The sequence below is a fragment of the Prionailurus viverrinus genome, chromosome A2, assembly GCF_022837055.1.
Source record: "Prionailurus viverrinus isolate Anna chromosome A2, UM_Priviv_1.0, whole genome shotgun sequence".
NCBI lineage: Eukaryota > Metazoa > Chordata > Mammalia > Carnivora > Felidae > Prionailurus > Prionailurus viverrinus.
The window spans coordinates 116,628,243-116,652,749 of NC_062562.1; the positions used below are offsets into that span (position 1 = coordinate 116,628,243).

General features: G+C 40.0%; 1 pseudogene; it reads left to right on the plus strand.

The window, feature by feature from the left end:
• The first annotated feature begins 372 nt into the window (after window positions 1-372).
• The window catches only part of LOC125153763 (keratin, type II cytoskeletal 7-like), a 32,531-nt pseudogene continuing 8,396 nt past the window's right edge, over window positions 373-24,507 (plus strand).

The following is a 24,507-nucleotide window of genomic DNA, read 5'->3' on the forward strand; positions in this document are numbered from 1 at the left end:
CCAGCCTGCTCTCACCTCAGCAGACCTAGTCCCTAACCAGCAAGGATAGAACTCTTTTATCTGCCACACCAGAGGGCTTCAAATCTCTGAGACAGATTCATGTTATGAATCCTACAAAAAGAAGATCATAGCTATTAGAATAGCTATCCAAATAAAATATAGTATGTCTAGTTCTATGTACATGTCAGGCCATGTAACGTTTGGGACATACTTGTACTAAAAATTATTTATCTAAATTTCAAATTTAACTGGGCATCTTGTTTTTTATTTGGTATATCTGACAACTCTGCATCTGACTGACCCATTACAAATGATGGTAAGGGAGTTCGGCTCCCTTGTACCTGCCACTATGTCCAGCCTGGTCCAGCCAGCATGTCTACATACTTAAGCTCCCAGGTCTTCAGCTCCAGTTCCATCACTTTATTGGGGTGGGCCACCCAGGTGCACCTGAGCTCGTTAGCCCCAGAAACTTCAGCAACAGCCACTTTTATGGTCTGGGTGCCTCTTGGCCATGCATAGCCCTGTTCTCAGCCTACAGGTGTCCAGTTGGCACTGAGATCTGTGAGGTCACCATCAATCAGAGTCTGCTTGGCTCTGCTGCAGGTGGACATCAGCCCTTCTATCCAGCAGATGTACCAGGAGGAGCACAAGCAGATCAAGACCCTCAACAACAAGTTTGTCTACTTCATTGATGAGGTGTGGTTTCTGGAGCAGCAGAACAAGCTGCTGGAGACCAAGCAGGCCCTGCTGTAGGAGCAGAAGTCAGCCTAGAGCAGCCATCTCCATGACACCTTTGAGGCCCACATTGCTGGCCTGTGGAGGCAGCTTGAGTTGCTGCAGCTGGACGGGGGCCACCTGGAGGCAGATCTTTGAAACATGCAGGATGTTGTGGAAGACTTTAAGACAAGTAGGAGGTTGAAATTAACTGTTGAATGGCTATTGAGAATGAGTTCGTGCTGCTGAAAAGGATGTGAATTCCTTCCACATGAACAAGATGGAGGTGGAGGCCAAGGTGGATGCCCTGAATGGTGAGATCAACTTCTTCAAGACCTTGTCTGAGCCAGAGCAGGCACTCCCAGATCTTGGACACATCTGTGGTGCTGTCCATGGACCTGGATGGCATCATAACGGAGATAAAAGCCAAGTATGCACCCAGGCTGAGGCTGAGGCCTGGTACCAGACCGAGTTTGAGACCCTCCAGGCCCAGGCCAGGAAGCACGAGGATGACCTCTGGAAAACCCCAATGGAGACTCTGGAGATGAACTGTGAGATTCAGAGGCTGCAGACTGATATCAACAATATAAAGAACCAATGTGCTATGTTGGAGGCTGCTGTTGCTAAGGAGGAAGAGTGGGGGGGGGGGAGGCGCTGGCACTCAAGGATGCACATGCCAAGCAGGAGGAGCTAGAGGCTGCCCTGCAGCAAGCCAAGCAGGACGTGGCACTGCAGCTGTGTGAGTACCAGGAGCTCATGAACGTCAAGTTGGCCCTGGACATTGAGATCACCACCTACTGCAAGCTGCTGGAGGGCAAGGAGAGCCACTTGGCCAGAGATGGTGTGTGAGGTGTGAATATCTCTGTGGTGAACTCCACTGGCAGAGGTGGCAGTGGGCTGGTCATGTTGGCCTTTGGGGGAGCCATGCAGGGCAATGCCCTGAGCTTTTCCCGCGGTGGAGGGCCTGGGACCATCAAGTCCTGTTCCATCAAGTCCTCAGCTGCCATTCACAGGAGCCATAGGAAAATGAGCCCTGGTGTGTGGAGACCCTACCCCTGCCCCCCCATGGTCATAAGAGGACTCCCATCCCTGGGCCCAAGACTGCCACGGAGTCTGAAAAATGATGTCAGAATAGTTTCCAATAAAGCAGCCTTTCTGGAAAACAAAACAAAACACCCCCCAAAACAAAAACAAAAACAAAAAACAAATGATGGTAATAAACTTTACCTGCTTAGGAATAATAAAATCAAATGTCTAGAGATGTTATATATTGGTGGGAATGCCACTAAGTATTATGTGTCTGTGGGAAAAATCAAGTAATAGTTCACCTTTTTATCAGTGAATGGATAGTAAACATTATTAAAAATAATACAAACTCCTTTAAAAAATATATTTCAATAGAGGCATCTGGGTGGCTCAGTTGGTTGCATGTCTGACTTCGGCTGAGGTCATGATCTTGCAGTTCATGTGTTTGAGTTCTATATCGGACTTGTTGCTGTCCGTGCGGAGCCTGCTTTGGATCCTCTGTCCCCCTCTCTCTCTGCCCCTGCCCCGCTTGCACTCTCTGTCTCTCAAAAAGAAATAAACATTAAAAAAATTTAAATATGTATGTATGTATGTATATATATTTTTCAATAATCTTCATTTTATCCTAAATTCTGGTATCCCAGAAATCATTGGTTTGGGATTTTTGCAGCTAAATATGGATTTGAAGTAGCCTGGCTTTCTTTGAAATGAACCCAGCTAGTGTACATTTTCAGGGATGCTGTGTCTGTACAAGGTCCCATCAGTAAGTGAAGTGGGCAGGAAAAGTCTCTGACAGGGGTAGGATTCAAGTCATGCCTTGTCTGATAGGCAGAGCCTGGTAGGGTTTGCACTGGCCAGCCAGACTCTATCCTCCCCTCATTCGTGTTCTTCACTGTCCAAGTCATCCTTTTATTTAGAAGTCTTGCTGGGTATTTTCTCATAGCAGATTAGATGCTTAGTTATAAACTAAGTGTTGATAATTTTAATCAATGCTGATAATTTTTCTATTTCCTATCTTGTCACCCTCCTTTCCTCACCACCAGGTAAGGAGGGAAGTATTGCTTTCCATATTTTATAGATGGAGGATTTAAAATACGTTGAATGAACACCCTTGTGGCTGATCTTCCTGTGTGTACTCCTCAGATGTTGGTTCTTTCTCAGATAGAATCTACCACTGATCCATTTCTCTTCTTACATTATATTCTTTAACTGAGTGATCACAAGTCCTCTCATAGTTTCTGTTGATGACTCCCAAATTTTCAGTCATCGAATGCACACTTATTAAGTACCTACTAACAGTTGAGGTGCTGAGGACTTAAATGTGAGTAAGACACAGTCTCCCTCCAGCTGCCAAGGTGCCAACTGCCTATTTGACATCTCTCCTTAGATGTCTAGTGGGCGTGTGAAAGTCACGTTCTCCCAAACGAGTCCATCATCCTCTGCAATTCCTTTTTCTTCATTATCAACTCAGTTATCCAAGACTAGACAAAACCCTTGACTTCTCCCTCTATCAAAACTCCACAACCAATTTGGTAATTCCTTCCATTAATCTCCTAGGAGCACAGGATGATGGTTAGAACTTTGGAGAAGATTGCCCAAGTTGGAATTCTGGCTCTGTGTGCTTGCTGTCTGTGTGACCCTGCCTCATTTTCCCCATCTGATAATTTGGAATAATAAAGAAACCTGACAGAAAGAGCTTAGATGAACTTTAAATGACTTAACCCATAAAAAGCCTTGGAACAGTGTCTGACATATAGGAAACAAAAATATTATCTATTATAATTATTATTATGCACCCTCTCTTTGCCATCACCACTGACTTAGTTTGGAGCACTATCACCTCTTACCTGGATTACTACAATTGCTTCCTATCTGTTTTCCTACTACAGGTCTTTCTGCTTCCTACTCATTTCCCACACTAACACCAGATTTCATTTTTAAAATTAAATCTATTTCACTTCTTAACATCCTTTGGTGACTTCCTAGTAGCTTCAGAATAAAGTCTGAAGTTCTCAGTATGATCTGCAAGGCTCTTTATGACCTGACTTCCATTTTCACTTTCTACTTTGCATGCTCTAAAGTTACTGTTTTGAATCTCCCTCATTTTCATCTCTCCAACCCACCTGGAAACTTTCAACTCTTTCTTCCAGACTGGTTTTAGGCATCATGCTTTCTAAGAGCCTTCTGCAACCCTCCATGTTGGGATTGCGAGTGCTTCTATTATGCTGGTGAAGCTGTACATGCATTAGTAGCGTCCAATGCAATGCCTAGTGAATTATCACCTGACATGTCACTGGGAGACCAAATGTAGTATTTCTGGTTCCTGAGATTGCACCATGGGCACCATGTTACTTGCTTTTCCTTTTTAAAGTTTGTTTATTTTGAGAGTGAGATAGAGGGATGGGCAGAGAGAGAGAGGAAGAGAGAGAATGCCAAGCAGGCTCTGTGCTTTCAGCACAAAGCCCAATGTGGGGTTTGATCTCATGAACTATGAGATCATGACCTGAGCTGAAGCCAAGAGTCACTTACTTAACTGACTGAGCCACCTAGATACCTCTGCTTTGTCTTTTTTGTAACCATATGTCTGCTTTGTCTTTTTTGTAACCAATATGTCTTTTTAGATCCCCATGGACAGGAAGGGGCCAGAAGAGCTTCAGAAGAGTTTGGGGCACATGTACTAGATAATCTTTTTTTAAATTTTTTATTTTTTAAGATTTACATCCAAATTAGTTAGCATATAGCACAACAATGATTTCAGGAGTAGATTCCTTAATGCCCCTGACCCATTTAGCCTATCCCCCCTCCCATAATCCCTCCCAGTATTTAAGAGTATTTAATCCCTCCATATTTAAGAGTCTCTTACGTTTTGTCCCCCTCTCTATTTTTATATTATATTTTGCTTCCCTTTCCTTGTGTTCATCTCTTCTGTGTCTTAAAGTACTCATATGAGTGAAGTCATATGATATTTGTCTTTCTGTGACTATTTTTGCTTAGCATAATACCCTCTAGTTCCATCCACATAGTTGCAAATAGCAAGATTTCATTTTTTTATTGCTGAGTAATACTCCATTGTGTGTGTACATATATTGCCGAGTAATACTCCATTTTGTGTGTGTGTGTGTGTGTGTGTGTATCTCTATCTCTATCTCTATCTATCTATCTATCTATCTATCTACATCTTCTTTACCCATTCATACATTGATGGACATTTGGGCTCTTTCCATACATTACCTATTCTTGATAGTGCTGCTATAAACATTGGGGTGCATGTGCCCCTTCAAAACAGCACACCTGTATCCCCTGCATAAATGCCTAGTAGTACAATTGCTAGGTCGTAGGGTAGTTCTATTTTAAATTTTTTGAGAAACCTCCATACTGTTTTCCAGAGTGGCTGCACCAGCTTGCGTTCCTACCAACAATGCAAAAGAGATCCTCTTTCTCCACATACTTGCCAACATCTGTTGTTGCCTGAGTTGTTAATGCTAGCCATTCTGATAGGTGTGAGGTGGTATCTCATGGCGGCTTTGGTTGTATTTCCCTGATGATAAGTGATGTTGAGCATTTTTTTCATGTGTCGGTTGGCCATTTGGATGTCTTCCTTGGAGAACTGTTTATTCATGTCTTTTGCCCACTTCTTCACTGGATTATTTGGTTTTTGGGTATCGAGTTTGATAAGTTCTTTATAGATTTTGGATACTAACCCTTTATCTGATATGTCGTTTGCAAATATCTTCTTTCATTCTGTCAGTTGCCTTTTAGTTTTGCTCATTGTTTCCTTCGTTGTGCAGAAGCTTTTCATTTTGATGTGGTCCAAGTAGTTCATTTTTGCTTTTGTTTCCCTTGCCTCCAGAGATGTGTTGAGTAAGAAGTTGCTGTGGCCAAAATGAAAGAGGTTTTTGCCTGCTTTCTCTTCAAGGATTTTGATGGCTTCCTGTCTTACATTGAGGTCTTTCATCCATTTTGAGTTTATTTTTGTGTATGGGGTAAGAAAGAGGTCCAGGTTCTTTTTTCTGCATGTCACTGTCCAGTTTTCCCAGCACCATTTGCTGAAGAGACTGCCTTTATTCCATTGAATATTCTTTTCTGCTTTGTCAAAGATGAGTTGGCCATACGTTTGTGGGTCCATTTCTGGGTTCTCTATTCTGTTCCATTGATCTGAGTGTCTGTTCTTGTGCCATTACCATACTGTCTTGATGATTACAGCTGTGTAGTATAGCTTGAAGTCTGGGATTGTGATGCCTCCTGCTTTGGTTTTCTTTTTCAAGATTGCTTTGGCTATTCGGGGTCTTTTCTGGTTCCATACACATTTTAGGATTGTTTGTTCTTGCTCTGTGAAGAATGCTGGTGTTATTTTGATAGGGATTGCATTGAATATGTAGATTGCTTTGGGTAGTGTCGACATTTTAACAATATTTGTTAGCACTATCAAGGAGCATGGAATCTTTTCCCATTGTTTTTGTGCCTTCTCCAATGCCTGTCATAAGCTATCTATAATTTTCAGTGTGTAGATTTTTTCACCTCTTGGGTTAGATTTATTCCTAGGTGTATGGTTTTTGGTACAACTGTAAACGGGATCGATTCCTTGATTTTTCTGTCGCTTCATTGTTGGTGTATAGGAATGCAACCTATTTCTGTGCATTGATTTTATATCCTGCAACTTTGCTGAATTCATGAATCAGTTCTAGCAGTTTTTTGGTGGCATCTTTTGGGTTTTCCATATAGAGTATCATGTCATCTGCGAAGAGTGGAAGTTTGACCTTCTCTGGACCGAATTGGATGCTTTTATTTCTTTGTGTTGTCTGACTGCAGAGGCTAAGACTTCCAATACTATGTTGAATAACAGTAGCAAGAGTGGACATCCCTGTCTTGTTCCTGACCTTAGGGGGAAAGCTCTCAGTTTTTGCCCATTGAGGATAATATTAGCATTGGGTCGTTCATATACGGCTTTTATGATCTCTAGGTATGCTCCTTCTATCCCTACTTTCTTGAGGGTTTTTAGCAAGAAAGGATGATGTATTTTGTCACATGCTTTCTCTGCATCTATTGAGAGGATCATAAAGTTCTTGTCCTTTCTTTTATTGTTGTGATGAATCACATTGGTCTTTTATGGATATGGAGCCAGCCCTGCATCCAGGTATAAATCCCACTTGGTCATGGTGAATAATTTTTTTAATGTATTGTTGGATCCGGTTGGCTAATATCTTGTTGAGGACTTTTGCATCCATGTTCATCAGGGAAATTGGTCAATATTCTGCTTTTTGGTGGGGTCTCTGTCTGGTTTTGCAATCAAGGTAATGCTGGCTTCACAGAAAGAGTTTGGAAGTTTTCCTTCCATTTCTGTTTTTTGGAACAGTTTCAAGAGAATAGGTGTTAACTCTACCTTAAATGTTTGGAAAGATTCCCCTGGAATGCCATCTGGCTGCAGACTCTTGTTTTTTGGGAGATTTTTGATTACTAATTGGATTTCCTTACTGGTTATGGGTCTGTTCAAATTTTCTATTTCTTCCTGTTTCAATTTTGGTAGTGTATATGTTTCTAGGAATTTGTCCATTTCTTCCAGATTGACCATTTTATTGGCATATAATGGCTCATAATATTCTCTTATTATTGTTTTTATTTCTGCTGTGTTGGTTGTGATCTCTCCTCTTTCATTCTTGATTTGAATTATTTGGGTCCTTTCCTTTTTCTTCTTGATCAAACTGGCTAGTGGTTTATCAATTTTGTTAATTCTTTCAAAGAACCAGCTTCTGGTTTCATTGATCTGTTCTATTGTTTTTTGTTTGTTTGTTTCAATAGCATTAATTTCTGCTCTAATCTTTATTATTTCCTGTCTTCTGCTGATTTTTGGTTTTATTTGCTTTTATTTTCCAGCTCCTTAAGGTGTAAGGTTATGTTGTGTATTTGAGATCTTTCTTCCTTCTTTAGTAAGGCCTGGATTGCTATATACTTTCCTCTTATGACTGCCTTTGTTGCGTCCCAGTGGTTTTGGGTTGTGGTGTTATCATTTTCATTGGCTTCCATGTACTTTTTAATTTAATCTTTAACTTCTTGGTTAGCCCATTCATTCTTTAGTAGGATGGTCTTTAGTCTCCAAGTATTTGTTACCTTTCCAAATTTTTTCTTGTGGTTGATTTCGAGTTTCGTAGCATTATGTTCTGAAAATATGCATGGTATGATCTCGATCTTTTTGTACTTGCTGAGGGATTATTTGTGTCCCAGTGTGTGGTCTGTTCTGGAGAATGTGTACACTGGAGAAGAATGTATATACCATTGCTTTAGGATGAAATGTTTTGACAATATCTGGTAAGTCTATCTGGTCCAGTGTGTCCTTCAAAGCCATTGTTTCCTTATTGATTTTTTGATTAGATGATCTGTCCATTGCTGTGAGTGGGGTGTTGAAGTCTCCTACTATTATGGTATTACTATCGATGAGTTTCTTTATGTTTGTGATTAACTGATTTATATATTTGGTTGCCTTCACATTTAGCCTATAAATGTTTACAGTTGTTAGGTCCTCTTTGTGGATAGACCCCTTTATTATGATATAATGCCCTTCTTCATCTCTTGATATAGTCTTTATTTTAAAGTCTAGATTGTCTGATTTAAGTGGCTACTCTGGCTTTCTTTGGTTGACCATTAGCATCATAGATGGTTCTCCATCCCTTACTTTCAATCTGAAGGTGTCTTTATGTCTAAAGTGGGTATCTTGTAAACAGCATATAAATGGATCTTGTTTTCTTATCCTTTCTGTTACCCTATGTCTTTTGATTGGAGCATTGAGTCCATTGACATTTAGAGTGAGTACTGAAAGGTATGAATTTACTGCCATTATGTTGCTTGTAGAGTTGGAATTTCTGGTGGTGTTCTCTAGTCCTTTCTAATATTTGTTGCTTTTGGTATTCATTCATTCATTCATTCATTCATTCATCTTTTCTCCCCTTAGAGAGTCACCGTTAAAATTTCTTGCAGGACTGGTTTAGTGGTCACAAACTCCTTTAATTTTTGTTTGTCTGGGAAACTTTTTAATCTCTCCTTCTATTTTGAATGACAGCCTTGCTGGATAAAGAATTCTTGGCTGCATATTTTTCTGATTCAGCACGTTGAATATATCCTGCCATTCCTTTCTGGGCCGCCAAGTTTCTGTGGATAGGTCTGCTGCAAACCTGACCTGTCTTCCCTTGTATGTTAGGGACTTTTTTTTCCCTTGGTGCTTTCATGATTCTCTCCTTGCCTGAGTGTTTTGTGACTTTGACTATGATATGCCTTGCTGATGGTCGGTTTTTGTTGAATCTAATGGGAGTCCTCTGTGCTTCCTGGATTTTGATGTATATGTCTCTCCCCAGGTTAGGAAAGTTTTCTGCTATGATTTGCTCACATAACCCTTCTGTCCCTATTTCTCTCTCTTCCTCTTCTGGGACCCCTATGATTCTGATGTTATGCCTTTTTAATGAGTCACTGATTTCTCTAATTCTTAAATCGTGCTCTTTTGCCTTAGTCTCCCTCTTTTTTTTCTGCTTTGTTATCCTCCAGTAGTTTGTCCTCTATATCACTGATTCTCTGTTCTGCCTAATGCATCCTTGCTGCTGCGGCATCCATTTGAGATTGCAGCTCAGTTATAGCATTTTTTATTTCATCCTGACTAGATTTTACTTCTTTTATCTCCTCAGAAAAGGATTCTAATGTATTTTTGGCTCCAGCCAGTATTCTCATTTTGTGATTCTAAATTCTGGTTCAGACATCTTGCTTGTATCTGTGTTGGTTAGGTCCCTGGCTGTCATTCCTTCCTGCTTTTTCTTTTGGAGTGAATTCCTTCATTTCATCATTTTGAAGGGAGAAAAGGAATTAATGAGGTAAAAAAATAAAAAAAATAAAAATTAAAAAAATGTTAAAGTTAAAAAATTAAAAACACACATGCACACAAAATCAAATAAATGATTATATTTCCTAGGTGTGTTTTGGTCTGGGTGTTGAAAGGGGCTTGATAGATAGAGAAAAAAGGGGAAAGAAAAGAAAAAGGAAATCATTTAAAATTTGAAAAAATGAATACACTGAAGCAGAATAAAATGAAATGATAGAAGAAAAATAGAATTTGAAAAATTTACACAAAAGTAGAAAATATAGTTGAGAAAAATTAAAGAAAAATATTTTAGTAAAAATTGAAGATAAAAATAAGTTTTCTCTCTTTCTGTATTTAAGAAAAAGAAAACCAATGAAAAAGAGATAAAAGAAAAAAAAGAAATTAAATAGATGGACTGGCAAACAGACTGAAATACGACTGAAATTACTTCATTTCCCCAAAAATCAAACTATGAACTGCTTTATAGTCCATAAACTAAGCAGGTGGAGAGACTCTTGTTCCTGAAGAATAAGGTTGGCCCAGTTGCGCAGGGGTTAGTGTAACGGCTCTGTTCTCCAGTAGATGGCGCTGCTTAGCTTACTGGGGTGGATTGTTGTGGTGCTTGTAGGTGTGTATGTGCATGCACAGGAGCTATGATAATGGCATCACCCAGCTAGCCAGACTGTAGTATCGGAACTCTGTTCTCCCTGATCAGCAATCAAGCACCTGTCCTTTGTCTTCGGCTTCCATCCACTCTCTGCTTTTACACAGTCCATGTCCAAGACCCATGCAGCACCTCCCTCCTGAGTTTTATCTCAGATGCGGCTGTTTTTTCTGACCCCTTATTTTTGAGGAACTGTGGATTTGACCTGTTCTGCCCCTCTGTGGGAGAGTCTTATTGAGCAATGGCCAGGTATGGCCACACCCAGGAACGTTTGCAGGACCGTGCTGCTGCCAATGCCCAGAGTCTGTGGCCTGGTGCCAGCCTGCATGCCCCAGAAAAATTTCACACGATCATGTAGCAGCAGTGTTTCTGGGATTGTGGCCTATCACAACATCTGGCACCCAGGCTTCATCCCCAGTGACTTTGTTCCAGCACCAGCAAATATGATTGTTCTCCCAGATCATCTGGGTTTCTGCCTGTAGCGGGGGATGGGGGTGACACACCACCTCTACCAGGTGTCCTCCCAGCAGGGGAACTGCCTCTCATGTGGCCCAAAGACCCCTGGACTTCACTCTGCTCCTGGGATTCACCCTTCCCACCAGAACACCACCAGGTATTGAGCTATGGTGTTTCAGACTCTGAGCTCCCCCTGTTTATAGAGTCTTAATGGAATTTAAACCCTCTCCTTTCTCCTTTCTCCCTTTTTAGTTCAGTCCCTGCAGCTGTTTCCACTTTCCACTTTCTCTCCAGCTGCATTTGGGTTGGGGGCTGTTTTTCCCATATTCTCCCCCCATCTCCATTCTCTCTTCACACACAAAAATGGCTCCCTGCCCTCCACAGCTTCTCTCTCCCCCAGTTCACCTCTCTGCACGAGGTACCTGCTGAGTTCTGTGGTTCAGGTTGTGCATATTGTTGGGTTAATCCTCCAATCAGTTTTCTAGGTGTGCAGTATGGTTTAGTGTTGGTCTGGCTGTATTTCATGGATGTGAGACACAAAAAAACCTTCCATGCTGTTCTGCCATCTTGGCTCCTCTAGATAGTCTTAATGAAGGCAAGGATAACCTATTGAGCACTCAAATGCTAAAGATGGTGCATTGTGTACACTCTCATGTTTCATGGCAGCAAGTAGGTACTGTTGTTATATACATTTTACAGTAGAGGGAACTGAGGCCTAAAATCACACTGTTCATGGTTGGCAAAGTGGGAGTTTGGACTCAAAACCTGCCTGCAGGAAAGCCTGTGCTTTTGATTTGAGCTTTGTTTAAGATTCTTTCCCTGTCTCCCTTTCAGTGGCACTCCCAGGCTGTTTGGATTATTTCCTTAGCACCAGTCTAAGAGAGCACTAGGATGCTTTGAGAGACCCCCGACAATTGTATCTAGGGCCCAGTGGGCTGCTGGTTGGGAATGGGTGCATGATGGAAATGCTCACAAAACTCACTAAACATGTGTCCCTGTGTTGTTATCTGTGTAAGGAAAGTGTTTAACACTTATTGTTAAAGCTATGTAGTGGTGGAGGTGAGGTTGGGAGGTTGACATTAGCTAAAATGTGAACTGAAGAAAGTATACATCCGTTGTGATAAGAATGGTGTTACTCTGAAGCTTTGAATGTGTAATCTATTTTCATATTTCTCTCTTAGCCCCTTCCTTTTTCCTTCCCCTATTCAAGCAATGGGCTAGTGCTGTGCTTATTGAATCAGGGGAAGCAGGTGGTAGGGCAGAAGACAGAAATCCTGACTTTTGCCTTTAAAAGGCTAAGCCCAAAGAGAAGAGAAGATTCAGGGCATGGATAATGTGTCTTGATCAGAAACAGGAAGGAGAAGGATTTCCTCCCTTTTGAAGACTGTAATTCCTGTTTAGAGTGGATGAGAGCAGAGGAGTCTGTGAATCCTGAAGAAGGAACCTGGCCCTCTCTTCCTGGAAGTGTGCTGAGAAAGCAATGCCTCTGTGGTTTATCCAAGGAGGCCTATAAAAAGATCCAAGGTCTGAGGAACAGCCTTGAAGAAGCAGCAAGGAGGCTCACTCAGATCTGAAGAGGCCATGCTATGAAGTATGACTTGATGACCAGAAGGTCCTCTAGTGCCTTGGTGACCCAGAAATAGCCTTCTCTGTAGACACAGAGATGAAGGATGCCAAAACAGACTGAAATTAAGTTTCCTGCCAGCCCTGGAACGAGTGCTCAAATAGAAAGTAAGCAAACATTCAGATCATGTCAGCAGTTCTGGCAGGCAATCTCTACCTTGTGCCTAGCTGGAAGAACCCCAGATATCCTTTATGCCAGCTGCTTATCCATTCCAGGTGGACTGCTTTGTGAGGTGTCTTACTCCAGTAGAGGTACTGATAGCCTGCAGAGGCAGGGGCTTCTTGGCATTAGGCTCAGAAGCTGCTGATCAGCCTTGATGCTGTTCGGGTCTTTGAATAAACCATTGAGGCTATGGGACCAAGACATCTGTATTTCTTGTACCCCCAATAGTCTTGGGAAGTGACACAAAAAGGACAGGAGTCAATAAGAAGTAGTAAATGAAGGAGGGAGTAGGAGGTGAGTTTGGAAAAGAGGGAAAAGAACTGGAGAGCAAAGAGGGCAGGAAAGCAAAGTCGTTTTGGAACTTGAAATCAGTTTGGGCTTCCAAAAGCTTGTTGGTGTCTCTGGTGCTCTGAGCTGTCCCTGTCAGTGAGTATTATCTAAGTAGGGCTGATAACCCTGCATCTCTCTGCAAAGACTCAGAGCAGGGGAGGGAAATGAAATTTAAGAAAATGTTTGGCCCAACAGGCTGTCAACTCAAGTTCATTCTGCTGAAACATTTCCTTCAGAAGGAATGAAAATGGGAAGGCAAACATCTGTAGCTTTCTCTTAAAAGGAGCATCTTTAAACAGATGTGCTGAAAAAACTTGAGGATTCTACCCTATCTCAGGCTCAAGTGGATTGAAGAATGTTCAATGTGGATGAAACTTTGAATGTCATCTGTCTTTCCCTCACTTAATAGTAAACTGAGGCTTATGGAGAAGTGGTTTGTTTTGGCACTTGCAGCTTGTTAGGGGCAGCTTGTTAGGGGCAGTGTCTGATGATTCAACTGAAGGGACTTTCATGAGGTCATTTTTATAGAGGTGTGGGTAAACTTAAGGAAACCCACATGGCAGACACCTAGAAACTAGTGACAGCAGGAAGCTATTATCTCCCTGAGGCCTTAAATCCTCTGAGAGCCACAGCCTGGGGGAGATGTTACCTGACACCTGTTGTAGAGGGACACAGCCACTGCCCCAAATGTGGCACCAATGCAGGAAGGAAAGGAGGGAGAAATTCCCCAATTTCTTGCTTTCCTTATTCCCATCTCCTGTCAGTGCCTCCCATTGGGCAAACCCAACTGGATGCCTGGGTAAAATAATCCAGAGTCCAGCCTCTCAGAACTTGGAGTAGGGCAGAGAATAAATCTGGGGTGGGAGCAAATGGAGAATAATCACAAGCCCAGATCTCCTGATTTCCCACTGAATATTCTTCCCAACACATTTTTCCCTTAGACTCTGGAAATTTGGTAAAGTGGGTTGAGTGTAATGTTCTCCCCTAAAGGGGAGGAAGCACTGAACCCTCTTTCTTAAGAGTAAAGATTTTCTAGTCTTCTTTCTGCATTGTGGATTCTTTTCCACTCACCAATGGATGAATGCATAGTTAACTGCTAAGGATTTTAAATCCACATATTAAAATTCCATTTTCTCTGAGTACTCTGAGTAGTTTCTTAGAGCTAAAGTATATTAGCATCGTTCTCAGTTTTTTTTTTTCATCACTAACATGTGGTCAAAGAATTACTTAGACATTCTTCAGGGGTATCTAGATGTAGGGTTTGAACTTCTCCATGTGATAGAAACTTGAGAACTGTATGGGACAGAACCTCTGAGCTCTTGTCTTCCTGCTTATGGAAATTTGTTCACAGTTCCTAAGCTTCATACCAGAATAAGCCATACAAAGATGGTACAGGGATGCCTGGCTGGCTCAATAGTCAGAGCATGAAACTCTTGATATCAAGGTTGTAAGTTTGAGCCCCATGTTGGGTGTAGAGATTACTTAAAAATAAAATATTAAAAAAAATAAAGACAGAACAGAAGTTAGAGGTAAATTGGGGTTAAGGGAAGAGTCCTTATTATTTTTTTAAATTTATTTTTCTTTAAAAAAATTTACCTAGATTTTTAGTGAAAAGACAATCCATTGACTAATAAATGTGCTTTGATTTATTCATTTTAATTGCTATATTATATTCTAGCATATGAATTTAGTTTATGTCTATATCTACTCACTGATAGACAAATTAGGTGGTTGTTAGTTTTTCACAGTTGTAAGTAAAGTTGCAGTGAACATCCTTATGCATGGCTCCTTGTGCAGTATGGGGTGCTCAAGAGATGGTGAGGATGAATGGGCAATGAGGAGCATTTTTCAGTAGAGTGTGCAGCTAGCAATGCATATTTTTTCCTACAGATTCAGCAACATTTATTGAGCATGCTTAATGAATATACACCTTTTTGAAGGGGATATTATCACAAAATAAATGGAATTCAGCATAAGTTTAGATTATGACTGCTATAATGTACATATAACTGTGAGAGTATGAAAGAGAATGACTAACTCTGTTGGGGAAAATCTGGGAAGACCTCCAAAGGCAGCGACTGCCTGGCCTGGGCTAGGGGAGACTGTGCTAAAGAGAAGGTAGAGCAGATGGTATGCAGGCAGAGGCAACAGCGTGGATAGTCATGTACCATGAAAATGCAAGATACACGCAGAGAACTAAGCTGAAGGAATAGAAATTGAATGGAAATAACCTTAGTAATGCTGTGAATTTTGCAGCTAATCAGTCTTTTTGATGGCCTAAGCTGCCACCTGCTAAAAGTCACTTATCAAAGCAGTGCCAGCTTCTTCTTAGACCCATTTATACCCTTACCTTTGTTTTTAAAAAGTTTCTTATGTAGGTCTAATTTGTTACCTTCTGTATTTATGTATCCTTATTGTGTTTCCATCATTACTTTTTGGAATAAGATGGGTTAATAATAGCAACAATAATTAGATTCTTAAATAATAGAGAATAAGACCTTCACCCTTTGCATTTGCCCTGAAATGGACTAGTTTTTACCTTTTGTTCCTTTGCAGTTGTTGTCATAGTAGGTAATGTTCTAGCAATAATTGTAGTTGGTCATTTTCATTATACCTATCAAATGAGGCTCTTAAGACTCAATGCCGTCCAGCCTTCTCTATGTTATTCTTGCTTTTCTACAACTGTACTACTCAAGTGAATTTGTGAGTAGTTCTCTTCAGTCCTATAGAGTGAATTTCATGTAGAGTTAAATGACAAATATTGAAAGCTGATTGGTTTAGAATTGATTTGCCAATAAACACATATTTAAAGAGTAGGTAAACATTTAGGTTTATGGTTTATGAAACTTGGTTTGGCTTTACCTGAAAACCTAGCTTGACAGAAACTGTTCCTACCCCCCAGTATTTCTTACTCTCTGCTGTCTTTTAGTATTACAACTCCCTCTATGGGTTTTGTCAGTGCTCATCGTGCCCCAGGAGAGATGGTATAATTGAGCGGAAGTGATTTGTACAACTTTTGGGACATGTTCTTAAAATCAATCTACTCCCCCTCTTTCTCTTGCCTCTTGAGAAGTGGTGGCAACTGGAACAGACACTTGGACACACAGATGTAAGCATGTGTGTAGGATGGCTGAACTGCTCTACCACCTTGGACACCAGAGAGAGCTCATGGAGCAGAGCTGCCCAGTGACGTGGACTACCTACTTCAGGTCTCTTAGAGAAATAAAGTTCTGTCTTATTTAACCCACTGAATTTTCAGGTTTTCTTGGTTACAGTAGCTTAACCTAGAGCCTAACTAAAATACCTAGTTGAAAAAGAAAAAAAAAACTGGGTGGATCAAGTATATCTTTTTAAGAATATAGATTAATGTGGCAGGATGGCAGTTCAGCAGATTTTATATTTTAGGGACTTCTAGCAATTTTATTTTTCAATTTGAATACCTTTTGGTGAAATATATTTTCCTTTCCCCACAATTCCCACCAAGCCCTATTTTCTTATATCTACTAGATTCACACATTTATATTATCCTCCAGGTTCCTGTTGACATTTGAGTTTGTTACTCCTGGAAACAATCTATTTTCTTTTCATGTTGAAAACTCCTATAACATCCTATGATAATAAGCAGGGTTTCTTTAATGTTCTACAGGCTGGACATGATAATGTACATCTGATCACATCACTTACTGACATTCACTGAGGCCTGAAAATAACTCTTAGGAGTGCCATTCTGCTGGGACCATCTTGATATTGTATAAACAGGCTATATCTAACTTACTTGTGTTCCTGGGGGAACCAGACAAGAAAACAAATTTAGTGGGATTCATCAAGGGGGATAACGATGAAACATGCCACATCCCAGGAAGCAGCAGAGCCTTGGGATTCCTCTTCACTTGACACGACATTTAATGGGATAGTGGTTAATGAAGCTAGAGAACTCAGATATTTCAGCCCCTTAAACCAACATCAAGTGAAACAAAAATGTCAGTTTTATAACTAAAAAAGAGGTGAATTTTTCTTCAAAGCTTGCATTCATTTTGCTTCTTACCACACAGCATTTTAGGAAGGACTGTGGATGTGAGGAAAAACTTATGTAGAAGAGACCTTTGGGAGCCTTGGGTAGAGAGTGGCTTTCAAGGTCCAGGAAGTCCTGTGGTTTTATTATGGAAAATTACATGGGTGGAGATAGAGCTGAGAGTCTCAGATAGCTGATTTAGAATTGGGATTAGAAACCATAAAGTATGGGAATTAAAAATCAAAATGAGAATGAGTTGACACAGGACATAAAATCACATAAAATGCTAAAGTAGAGTTCAACAAAACAATTGAGGCCTCAAAGTCTCTGTGGAAATCCAACTAAGACAGTGGCAATCTGCATCAAAATGCCAAAGCAGCAAAGCAGAACTGTAGGGGATGTCTGCCTTGTTTTATAGAGGCTGATTAGCTAGAGAGGACTAGCCAAGACTGGAATGGATGGGGAATGTAGTGAAAGTTTAAAATGGTCTGGAACAGTGTTTCGCAAAATTTGTCCCAGAATCACAAGGGATGTTTGTTCAAAATGCAGATCTTTGGGCCACAATGTCAAATGAAAGAATTAAAATATCCTAAGCCTAATAGGATATTTTATTTTTTAATATTTAAAATGATTTTTTATTGACTTCCCTGGTATTGAGAGTCAGTAACACGTAGTTGAGAGAAGTTTGACCAGAGAGCACCAATTGGCTCTGATGCCCTAGGGTATTGTCAACATAAAGATCTTCTAATATGGTCCAGGCACTGTGCTAGGTATTGGGGATACAGTGATGAACATGAACATTATAGTGAGAAGACCAGAGATATAACCAAAGAATTCATTACAGTATGGTAAGGGTCTCTATGGTAGAGATAGGCAGAAGAGGCTATGGGGCTCTGCATAGGGATGAAGGGAAAGTTTCATAGAGCAGGTAACATTTGAGCAGGTTATGAAAAGATAAGCAACCAAATCAAGAAGAGTCATTCTCAGTATGTACTTGGTGGAGGAGGAAGAGGTAAGGTGTATATCTGAAAGGGAGCAGCTGGGGACAGTGAGCCCAGGAGAGCCAGATCTTGAAAATCGTTTCAACAATAACATGTGGAAGAACGGATGTGCTTTTATTGTCTCAGGCTAATTTGAAGAGTTGTGCCTAGGTCAATCATTTGTCAGACCTCTGGTAGCAAAGGTTCTTTGTGGCCATGCTTGCTTTTTCCTTGGGATGGGATGTAATGGTGACGAAGGCATTTGAGCCCTGTCATCTCAATTTTCAGTCTAGTGCAGGGAGACAGAAAGTAAAGAAACATATAGGCTTTTTAGGAAGAGGTAAGGGCTATGAAGAGAATAAAGCAGGAATTTCTCTTTATGGAAATAGGGTCATCTAGATTATTTGGACAAACTCTCCCATTGAAAACAAATCTTGAATATATGGAAGAACTGACAAGAGGGTAAACCAAGGGAAAGCAGGAACCCATAGAGGCAAGTGGAAAAATGGAACTACTGATTCTGCCAAACCTAAACTTGGGGAGGCCAAGGATGTTCAAGGCTTTCCAGGTGGAGTTTCTAAGAGGAGGCTCCAAAGAGCTCCGACCTCAGGATAGGGTTGAACCAGATTTCTCATTGCTGCCTTATGCTTTTCTTCTCTGAAGCTGTGTTTTTATTCAAGGCTTCCTTATGCTTATCCAGTCTCCTGCCAGTAAATACATTTCTTTATTTTTCAAGTTGGTCACCATCAGTTTCTTTGCGTTCAGGCAATGATCCCCAACCAGCATATTCTATTTCACATTTCCCCTTTTTAGTTTGAAATCTTTTTGAACTTACAGAAATCTTGCAAGAACATTTTTCCCCTGAATTATTTGTAAGGTGTGTACCTAGTACCATTACCCTGGAATACACTAGCATATAGTTGCTACCTATTAGAACATTCTCTCACATAGCTATAATAGAACCAAAATTAACATTTATTCATTACTATTATCTAATCATTGGACCCTCTTCAGGTTTTACCAATTATCCTAATGATATCCTACTTATGAAAGAATTCAGTCTGAGATCTTGTCTTGTATTTACTGTCATGTCTTTTTAACCACTTTCAGTCTGGGACAGTTTCCTAGTCTTTCCTTGACCAGCATGACTTGACACTTGGGAAGATTACAGAACAATTGTTTTGCAGAATGCCCTTTAAATTAGGTTTGTCTGATATCTCCTCCTGATTAGATTCAGATTATACATTTGGCGCGGAGTGTTGTGTGTGAGCAGGAATATCACAGAAATGATGCTGTGTTCTCATTGCATTCCACCAGGTGGTACATGATTTTGATTTAACCCATTACTAGCAATATTATCTTTGGTCACTTGCTGTTGTTTGCCAGGCTTCTCCACTATAAAGTTACTATTTTTTCTCCTTGTAATTAATAAGAATTTTGTGAGTAGGCACTTTGATATTATGAAATACTCTATTTCTCACCAAAATGTTATCCACTACTGTAAGCATCCCTTGATGCTTCTTTGCTTAGTTAATTATTACTATAATAATTGTTATATGGTGATTTTTCTAATTCTATCATTACTTCTACATTTGTCAGTTGGCATTGTATTAGGAGGAATAATAACTTTTTCTTCTCCCGGCTTTTTTGTTTGTTTGTTTATATCATGGGTTTCTGTTGTAGTCAATGGATTATAATATACTAATAAAATTATTTATTTTGATTCTGAAATGGTCCAAGATTCAGCCAGTGAGATACCCTTAAAGCTGGATCCTGTTTCCCTTTGACATGTATCCATTATTCTTTGAACTCATCCTTACTTTCAAGCCTAATATGGTTTTTCAGACCAACTTGTACTTGCCCTGCTTCAGCTCTGGAATCCAACATTTCTCCAAGGAGCACTGGTTCCTTTTAAGGACAATGGCATTTAAAAAACAAGATCTGATAACCAGGTTTTCTGGAATATCTGTATTCCTACATCTCTATATTGAGACCTATGAGTTCAATATTCGTGAACTAATAAATGAACTTAATACTTTCAGTTTCAGTCCAACACATTTGTAATTCCTTTATCCAACAGCAAGAAACTTGGTTCCAATCATCCTTAACACATTTAGTAATTAGATTAACTCTCCCTGTGTGTAATCAGTCTCCTATAGCCATCACTTTCTCCCGCTCCTGTCCCAAGCAGCTGCTCTACTTCTCTGGCTCTTATACTCAACTTTGGGCTGCCATAGCCCTCTTCCCACCACTCATTCCTTACCCCACTCAGCTCCAGTGCTGCACATTAGGCTATATCATTACTCCCCAACCTGTTTAGGAGCCCTTGCCATCCCACTGAGGCTCCAATGCCTGCAGTTGACCCTGATAGCACCCTACCCTCAACACAGATGCCTGGCTTGCTTGGCCCACATAATGGCTTTCAGACTATATTATTTAGAAATGCAGGAACACAGCCAGGAAAATCAGGAATGTAGGAAGATAGGCAGGAAGCAAATAAGGTCTTGTTGGGGATACTTAGAAAATGAGTAAACTAGGGAACGGTCATACAAAGTTGATAATAGTAGATGGTAGAGAAGTAGATATTTGTTTCATAAGCCTCCGGAAGAACTTAAGGATGATTCAGGCAGACCTCAGAACTGAACAGGGCACATCAGAGGAGAGAGGAGCTGAATGGTGTGTCAGGGAAGGGGGAGGAGAATCGCAGTTGATGTTTTGGCAAAAGGTTATTTATTATGGATAGAGCTAAATCTACATTGTTGAAGAGGGAACTGAGAGATATGCAACAAATAGGTTGAACAGCGTTATCCAAAACGTCTTATAGCCAGGTTATTCTGGGCCTTTTGAAATGAGGCAATTTCCCAGAAGCAGGATGTAGGAACTCTGAGTCATAATCCGCATTATTGTGCAAATTTCTACAACAAAACAAAACGAATTTATAAACATCACACTGAATCTCCGAGAAAAGTAAGCAAAAAAGTTTTCAGTGAGGAATAGTACCTGGAAATTGGTAATACAGTACTTACTGTTGCTAATTTAAGGTTTGGATAGTATTATTCATATTTTTTTATTTTAGGAGATTTAAAAAATAGACTGTATTTTAGAGTATTTTTAGGTTCACAGCAAAACTGAACAGAAGATACAGAGATTTCCTATATACTCCCTGTACTCACACATGAATAGCCTCCCCTATACCAACCCCATTCCCCAAGTAAAACATTTTTTTACAGTTGATGAACTTACATTGTCCATAGTTTACCAACCAAAGTACATACTTTGCATTAGTGTTCCTTCTTGATGTTGTACATTCTATGGGTTTGGACACATAAATAGTAACATATGTTCCCCACTTATAGTACCATATAGAGTTGTCTCACTGTTCTGAAAATCCTCTATGCTCTGCCCATCTTAATACCTTCTTTCAAGAATAGAAGGACTATTCATAAAACTTCCACTGGGTCATTTCCAACCTATTGCTCCATTTCTATTTTGTTATAAATTTCTCAAACATGAATTCTCTTGCTAAGAGATTTCTCAGGAATTGAACCTCATTGCTGGGAAGCAAATACAGTGATAACAAAGAGACCAATTCCATCTGTCATTGAAGTCCACAACCCACAATCAGACAAGTTAAAACCTTTACACCATTTGATCTTTCTGTGGTTCATGTATAAATCTCTACTTTATCAGTTTTCTCAAGGTTGCCTTGATGTCTCAAGTGGGTCCCTAAGTCTTAAGCTATTTATTTAAGGAGTCAATCCCTAATAGTTCTAAGAAATGTAAACTATACAGAGCGGCCAGCTCTAGAAACTTCTATACTGCAGTAAAATCCTATAGGAACATCTAATAGAGATATGACCGGTGAATAATTGGCTCTTCTTCCACAAAAGTTAACATTAAAAAAATAATTTCATCACTTACATTTTAATATGTTTGTTGCTATTTCATTTTGTTTTCTATTTTATTTATTTATTTTTTAATATGAAATTTATTGTCAAATTTGTTTCCATACAACACCCAGTGCTCATCCCAACAGGTGCCCTCCTCAATACCCATCACCCACCCTCCCCTCCCTTCCACCCCCATCAACCCTCAGTTTATTCTCAATTTTTAAGAGTCTCTTATGGTCTGGCTCCTTCCCTCTCTAACTTTTTTTTTCCTTCCCCTCCCCCATGGTCTTCTGTTAAGTTTCTCAGGATTCACATAAGAGTGAAAACATATGGTATCTGTCTTTCTCTGTATGACTTATTTCATTTAGCATAACACTCTCCAGTTCCATCCACATTGCTTCAAAAGGCCATATTTCATTCTTTCTCCTTGCCATGTAGTACTCCATTGTGTATATAAACCACAATTTCTTTATCCATTCATTAGTTGGTGGACATTTAGGCTCTTTCCATAATTTGGCTATTGTTGAAAGTGCTGCTATAAACATTGGGGTACAAGTGCCCCTATACCTCAGCAATCCTGTATCCCTTGGATAAATTCCTAGCAATGCTATTGCTAGATCATAGGGTAGATCTATTTTTAATTTTTTGAGGAACCTCCACACTGTTTTCCAGAGCATCTGCACCAGTTTGCATTCCTACCAACAGTGCAAGAGGGTTCCTGTTTCTCCACATCCTCTCCAGCATCTATAGTCTTCTGATTTGTTCATTTTAGCCACTTTGACTGACGTGAGATGGTATCTCAGCGTGGTTTTGATTTGTATTTCCCTGATGAGGAGCGATGTTGAGTATCTTTTCATGTGCCTGTTGGCCATCTGGATGTCTTCTTTAGAGAAGTGTCTATTCATGTTTTCTGCCCATTTCTTCACTGGGTTATTTGTTTTTCGGGTGTGGAGTTTGGTGAGTTCTTTATAGATTTTGGATACTATTCCTTTGATATGTCATTTGCAAATATCTTTTCCCATTCCATTGGTTGCCTTTTAGTTTTGTTGATTGTTTCCTTTGCATTGCAGAAACTTTTTGTCTTTATGAGGTCCCAATAGTTCCTTTTTGCTTTTAATTCCCTTGCCTTTGGGGATGTGTCAAGTAAGAAATTGCTGTGGCTGAGGTCAGAGAGGTTTTTTCCTGCTTTCTCCTCTAGGGTTTTGATGGTTTCATGTCTCACATTCAGTCCTTTATCCATTTTGAGTTTATTTTTGTGTCTGGTGTAAGAAAGTGGTCTAGTTTAATTCTTCTGCATGTTGCTGTCCAGCTCTCCCAGCACCATTTTGTTAAAGAGACTGTCTTTTTTCCATTGGATATTCTTTCCTGCTTTGTCAAAGATTAGTTGGCCATACTTTTGTGGGTCCATTCTGGAGTCTCTATTCTATTCCATTGGTCTATGTGTCTGTTTTTGTCCCAATACCATGCTGTCTTGATGATTACAGCTTTGTAGTAGAGGCTAAAGTCTGGGATTGTGATGCCTCCCACTTTGGTCTTCAGAATTCCTTTGGCTATTCGGGGTCTTTTGTGGTGCCATACAAATTTTAGGATTGCTTGTTCTAGCTTCGAGAAGAATGCTGGTGCAATTTTGATTGGGATTGCATTGAATGTGTGGATAGCTTTGGGTAGTATTGACATTTTAACAATATTTATTCTTCCAATCCATGAGCATGGAATGTTTTTCCATTTCTTTATATCTTCTTCAATTTCCTTCATAAACTTTCTATAGTTTTCAGCATACAGATCTTTATGCTATTTGTTGCTATATCAAATGTGACATTAAATTTATAAATGATGAAAATTCTAACAGCTTAGCTATATACTATTTTTTTCTGTCTCACAAATGAGAACAATGATGTTTTAGAAAGAAGAAGCAGAAGCAGAAGAAGGAGAAAAAGAAGAAACAGATTAGCTACTTAACTATGCCCAGAGACTAGCTAAGAATCAGGATGCTTTATCCCCATTCTTTTTCTTTTTCTTTTGTCTTAAGTTTCATTTATTTATTTTGAGAGAAAGAGAGGGAGCACACACATAGGTAGGCAAGCAGGAGACAGGTAGGGGTGGGGTGGGTGCGGGGGAGACAGGGAATCCAAAGCAAGCTCTATGTTGCCAGTGCAGAACCTGAGGCAGGGATCCAACTCACAAACCGTGAGATCAAGACCTGAGCCAAAGTCAAGAGTCAGACGCTTACCTGACTGAGCCACCCAGGTGCCCCTATCCATTATTTTTCTACTAAAAGAAAATGTAGGAATATTTTAGTCTTTACAAAGTAACTATTTTAACCAAAATTATGAATATTTTGTGTTTTACACAGGTTTTTAAAAAACCCCTCTTTTTTTGTTTTTATATGTCTCAAAGTGCTTCAGAGTCTATAAATCTGAAACTGATTTTTTTTAAATGTTTATTGTATTTCTGAGAGAGAAAGGGAGAGACAAAGCATGAATGGAAGAGGCACAGTGAGAGACAGAGAGAGAGAGAGAGACAGACAGACAGACAGAATCCATAACAGTCTCCAGACTCCGAGCTGTCAGCAGAGAGACTGATACGGGGCTTGAACTCGTGAACTGTGAGATCATGACCTAAGCCGAAGTTGGTGCTTAACTGATTGAGCCACTCAGGTGCCCCTGAAACTGTTCTTAAAGTAAGGTTTATTTTTAAAAATGCTTCAGAGGACTTGAAGAAAAATGAGAATATAATGGCCAAAGAAAAATGGCATTTCAATAGTTTGGGGAAGAAATTGAGGCAATCAATAAAAGAATCACCCCAGGAATTG